This window comes from Bufo bufo, chromosome 9 (genome assembly GCF_905171765.1).
Source record: "Bufo bufo chromosome 9, aBufBuf1.1, whole genome shotgun sequence".
In the NCBI taxonomy this organism is placed as follows: domain Eukaryota; kingdom Metazoa; phylum Chordata; class Amphibia; order Anura; family Bufonidae; genus Bufo; species Bufo bufo.
The window spans coordinates 159386437-159392436 of NC_053397.1; positions in this window are offsets into that span (position 1 = coordinate 159386437).

Sequence of the window (6000 nt, forward strand, 5' to 3'; positions counted from 1 at the left end):
ACTATTCTTTGCGGACTCCTTTGGTATTTCTCGACTCGCCTGGTATTTATGACCCCGGCTTCTCCTGACCATTCTTTGCTCATACCTCTGTACTGCGTTGTCCTCTTGGTTTTGACCCGGTCCATTCACTATCCATTATTTGTCTTGTCTGTCATTCCCGCACGTATCCTAAGTTAGGGACTGCCGTCCAGTTTTCCCCTGTCATCAGGACTCGTGAGGCAAGTAGACAGGGCCAGGGGTAAGGGTGGAGCGCAGTGGTCACTATCCTCCCCTCTGTGTGTGTGTGTACGTGACCGTTACAGATTAACAGGCCCAATAACCACTGTATAATAAATACTCTGGTGACCCTGACTGACCATGTCTCTAATCTGACGCAGATGGTGCAGGAGCTAGGGGGAAAACTCTGTTCTTTTGAGTTAGGGCAAGGTTCTTCCACTCCTCAGGCCTCCAGTCTGCATTTTGAGCCCCAGATTAAGCTTCCAGAACCCTTTTCTAGAGACCGGAAGAAGTTTCTCTCTTTTAAGGAGAGTTGCAGACTTTACTTCCGTTTGCGCCCCGTGTCCTCTGGCCCCGAGAGTCAACGCATGGGCATTATAATTTCCCGACTACAGGGTGATCCCCAGGACTGGGTGTTCTCTTTACCTGCTGGCGCCAGTTGTTTAACTTCTGTGGAGGGGTTCTTTCAGGCCCTGGGTACCCTCTATGATGAACCAGACAGGGCTCTGGTAGCCGAGATGGCTCTAAAGGCACTGGTTCAGGGCAATCTACCTGCGGAGGATTATTGCACCCAATTCAGAAGGTGGTGTGTCCCCTCAGGATGGAACGAACCAGCCCTGAAGAGTCAGTTCAGGTCAGGTCTGTCTGATAATTTAAAGGATCTTCTGGTCAGTTATCAACTTCCAGAGACCTTAGAGGAGATGATGACCCTTGTTGTCCGACTTGACCGACGGGTTAGAGAGAGACGACAGGAACGACAGTTCTCTTCCCAGATGCTGGTCCAGCCAGAGGCCTATCCCAGAGACAACACTGAGGTCTCCACCGAGGAACCCATGCAGGTTGGCATGACCCGAGGGAATCTTCGCGCAGACGTGGAGAATGCTTTTACTGTGGAGATCCTGACCATTGGATCAACCAGTGTCCTAAGAAGGTCCTCTCTGTCAAGTCTCCTAAGGCAAGGCAACCTAAAGACCAGGTACACCCTGATTTTTCTAAATGTAAGCTTTTGGTACCCAGTACGATTTCTCTGGGGGTAGATAAATGGCCGGGTAAGGCCTTTATTGATTCTGGCTCAGCGGTCAGCTTTATTGACTCTGAGTATGCTGTAAGATTGGGTATTCCAATGTTTGCTTTACCAACTCCTATCCATGTCATGGCTATTGATGCCACTCCTCTTATTGGTGGTACGGTGAGCTCATGTACCTCAGAGATTTCTCTAACCGTGGGTGTGTGCCACTCAGAGAGATGTTACCTTTTAGTCCTGGAGAACCTACCGGTTCAGGTGGTACTAGGGTTGCCTTGGCTCCGACTACATAACCCCACTATAGATTGGTCCAAGGGGGAGTTGGTGAGATGGGGGCCTAAGTGTGACTCGTGCTTGTCCGTGGTACAGGCTGGGGTCTCAGTAAAGTCTGATACTTTACTCACTGTTGTTAGGGAATATTCTGATGTATTCTCATCACCAACCCCGGAGGTTCTACCCCCCCCCCCCATAGACCTTATGATTGTACTATAGAGCTAGTAGAGGGGGCCAAGTTTCCTAAGGGGCGAATTTATAATCTTTCTAAGCCCGAACGCAAAGCCATGGAAGATTATATTAAGGAGAGCCTTGGTAAAGGGCATATTAGACCTTCTGTCTCTCCTATGAGGGCGGGGGTTTTCTTCGTTAAGAAAAAAGATGGTGGTCTTAGGCCATGTATCGATTACCGGAGATTAAATAAAATCACTGTCCAGAATAGATACTCCCTCCCATTGATTCCGGATTTATTTAACCAGGTTCTGGGGGCAACCTGGTTTTCCAAGATTGAACTGAAAGGGGCATACAATCTAATCTGAATCAAGAAGGGAGATGAATGGAAGACGGCGTTCAATACTCCGGCGGGACACTTTGAATATCAGGTGATGCCTTTTGGACTCAGCAATGCCCCAGCTGTGTTCCAAAACTTTATGAATGACATTCTTAGGGAGTTCTTAGGTAAATTTGTTATTGTCTATCTTGACGACATTTTGATATTCTCTCCTGAATTCGAATCCCATGTGTCTCATGTTAAACAAGTATTAGAGGTGTTGAGGGAGAATCCGCTATCCGCTAAGCAAGAGAAATGTGTCTTTGGTGTACAGGAGATTCTGTTTCTAGGGCATGTTCTGACTCCTCACACCTTCAAGATGGATCATGGTAAGGTACTAGCAATTAAGGAATGGGTAAGACCTTCATCCTTAAAGGCCTTACAACGGTTCTTAGGTTTCACCAATTACTATCGTAAATTTATTATGAATTTTTCTGTAATTGCTAAACCGTTGACCGACCTTACTAAGAAAGGGGCGGATTTGGAGAATTGGTCTACTGAGGCCATTTCTTCATTTGAAAAATTAAAAAAGGCATTCAGTAGCGCTTCCATTCTGATCCAGCCTGATCAGGAGAGACCTTTTATTGTGGAGGTGGATGCGTCCGAGGACGGCACAGGAGCAGTCCTTTCACAAGATCCTGCTAGCCTCACTAACCTGAGACCGTGTGCTTTCTTCTCCAGGAATTTCTTTCCCACGGAGAGAAACTACGACATAGGGAATAGGGAGCTGCTGGCCATTAAATGGGCATTTGAGGAGTGGAGGCATTTTATGGAGGGGGCAAGGCATCGGGTAACTGTTGTCACTGACCATAAAAACCTTATGTTTCTCGAGTCTGCTAAGAGGTTGAATCCCCGTTAAGCCAGATGGGCTCTGTTTTTTACTCGTTTTGATTTTTCCATTACGTTCAGGCCGGGAAGTAAAAATGTGAAGGCGGACGCATTATCTCGGAGCTTCCATGCTTTTCAACCTACTGAGGTACCACCTGAATCCATCCTACCAGCAAAAATCTTCATAGCAGCTCTAACCCGGATATCTCGGCTCGCATTAGGTCTGAACAACATCTGGCACCAGTATCCACCCCAACAGATAAGTTGTTTGTTCCCATTCAATTTTGTCTCCAGCTGTTGGGTGAGTGTCACGATTCTGCCTTTTGTGGACATCCAGGTGTTGAGGGCACTAAGGATCTGGTTTCTAGATCTTATTGGTGGCCCACTCTAACTAGGGATGTCAAGTCCTACATGTCAGCCTGTGAGGTTTGTGCCAGGTCCAAGACACCTAGGACTCGCCCTGCTGGTAACCTATGACCCCTACCCATTCCCAGTAGACCCTGGTCTCATATCTCGATGGACTTTATAACTGACCTACCGCCGGCGGAGGGTAAGACTGTGGTTTGGGTAGTGGTTGATAGGTTTAGCAAGATGGTCCATTTCATTCCCCTGTCTAAACTCCCGAATGCCAAAACCCTGGCGTCTATTTTGGTGAAAGAAATTGTTCGATTGCATGGTATCCCGGAAAATATTGTTTTTGACAGGGGTGTGCAGTTTGTGTCCAAATTCTGGAGGGCCTTCTGTCAAAAATGTCAAATTTCATTGTCTTTTTCCTCTGCCTACCACCCTGAGAGTAATGGGCAGACTGAACGCCTTAATCAGTCTGTGGAACAATTCTTGAGGTTGTATGTTGCTGATGACCAGCAATTATGGGTTAAATTTCTTCCATTGGCTGAATTTGCTTTGAATAACCGTATCAATTCTTCTGCTGGGGTTTCACCTTTCTTTTGTAACCATGGTTTCCATCCCCGTTTTCATTCTGGGTCATCCGTCTCCTCCTCTAACCCTGAGGTGGATAGGCTCTCCTCTGAACTGTGCACAGTTTGGGCCTGGGTTCAATCGAACTTAGAAAAGGCTCAAAGTTCTCAGAAACTCAAGGCCGATAGGAGACGTTCAAGGGGGGTGAATTTTCAGGTTGGGGATAAGGTATGGTTGTCCTCCAGGAATCTCTCTCTTAAGGTAGATTCTAAAAAGTTTGCTCCTCGTTTTATTGGACCATATAAGATCACGGAGGTGATTAACCCGGTATCATTTAGGTTGGAGCTGCCCGAGTCATTCCACATTCATAATGTGTTCCATAAATCTCTACTTAAAAAATATTTTGAACCGGTAGTACCATCGAAAGCCTCGCCTCTGCCGGTTCTTGTTAATGATGCTGTCGAGTATGTGGTGTCTAAAATAATGGATGTCAGGAAGGTGCGTAATTCCTTGCAGTACCTGATTCACTGGAAGGGGTATGGACCTGAAGAGAGATCTTGGGTACCTGCCAGGGAGGTTCATGCTCCTAGACTTGTTCGAAAATTTATTTTAGAACACCCTGAAAGGCCATCGCCTGTAGTCTTGGGTCCAGTGGCCCCTCGTAAAAAGGGGGGTACTGTAACGGGGTGCCGAAGGCGCACTCGGTCTCCCATCAGCCGCAGACCTGCTGCTTAGCTTCGGGAGCGAGGATCTGTGTTTGACCTCATTCCCAGGACGGCTTTGCTAGCTGGGAGGCTCCCTGCTCCTAGGTCTGCCTTGAGCGCCAAGCTGATCACTCGGTGCTCGACTGGTCGGTCATGTGACGCTAGCACCGTCACATGACCCTCACTCCCCACTATAAATACAGGCAGCCTGCTGGCCACAGGTTGCCTGTTAATTTAGGTTCCTGGCGTTTGTTGGATACCTGTATACTTACCTGATCCTGTTCCCTGACGATCCTTTGCCTGCTCCTCCTGTACTGCGCATCCCTCCTGGTATTTTGACCTCGACTTCCACCTGACTATTCTTTGCAGACTCCTTTGGTACTTCTCGACTCTCCTGGTATTTATGACCCCGGCTTCTCCTGACCATTCTTTGCTTATCCCTCTTGGTTTTGACCTGGTCCGTTCACTATCCGTTATTTGTCTTGTCTGTCCTTCCCGCACGTATCCTAAGTTAGGGACTGCCGTCCAGTTGTCCCCTGTCATCAGGACTCGTGAGGGAAGTAGGCAGGCCAGGGGTGAGGGTGGAGCGCAGTGGTCACTATCCTCCCCCCTGTGTGTACGTGACCGTTACAACAATGCTATGCAACCCCGGCAATGCTGGTAGGCCAGGACGGGTGTTCTCCCTGACACGCGCTGCGAGTTCAATGCGCGGGACTCGCTCGTGTGAAAGGGACCTAAAAGGGAATATATAATGAAAGGAAGGTAATCCATTGTTTATTGTTTTCTTATGTGTCCTCCTGCACTGTGTCCAACCATTTGTCTGTGTATACAGTACCTCCTTCCTCTCTTGTCTTTGTCCTTGGTTCAGCCCTTCTGTGTTCCCTGTGGTGCTTTATGGTCCCTGTTTCACAGCAGCCTGCTGCATGATCTTTGGTGAGGGCCTGTCTCCTCTGATCCTGCCTCTGCGGTGTCTGCACTGAAGGTAGAAATCTTCAGAGCAGCGTGGTCTCCACAAGAAGGAGACAAGGAAGTGTGCTGTGAAGGGAGGAAGCCAGGGGAGGGGGAACAGCACAGAGGCCTCATGACAATGTATTGGCTATGGTATGCAGCCAGTTAGACTAACCAATTTACTTTGTGGATGCCGAAGTGTTTAGGAAGGCAGAGTATTGTACTTGTGTAATCACAAGCTTGCTGGTCTTGCCAGTGGCGTGCCTAGGGTGTTTGGCACCCGGGACGGGTCCTTTCTCTGGCACCCCCCCCCTCCCCAATACTTAAAAAAAAATTGTACCCCCTCACAGTAGTATTGCCCTCATTATACAACCTTCACAGTAGTTTTGTACAGATGTGTGCCCCCTCACAGTAGTTATGCTCACATTGTGCCCCCTCACAGTAGTTATGCTCACATTGTGCACTCTCACAGTAGTCATGCCAACATTGTGTCCCCCCACAGTAATTATGCCCAATCTGTGCCCCTTTATCAGTTGCAA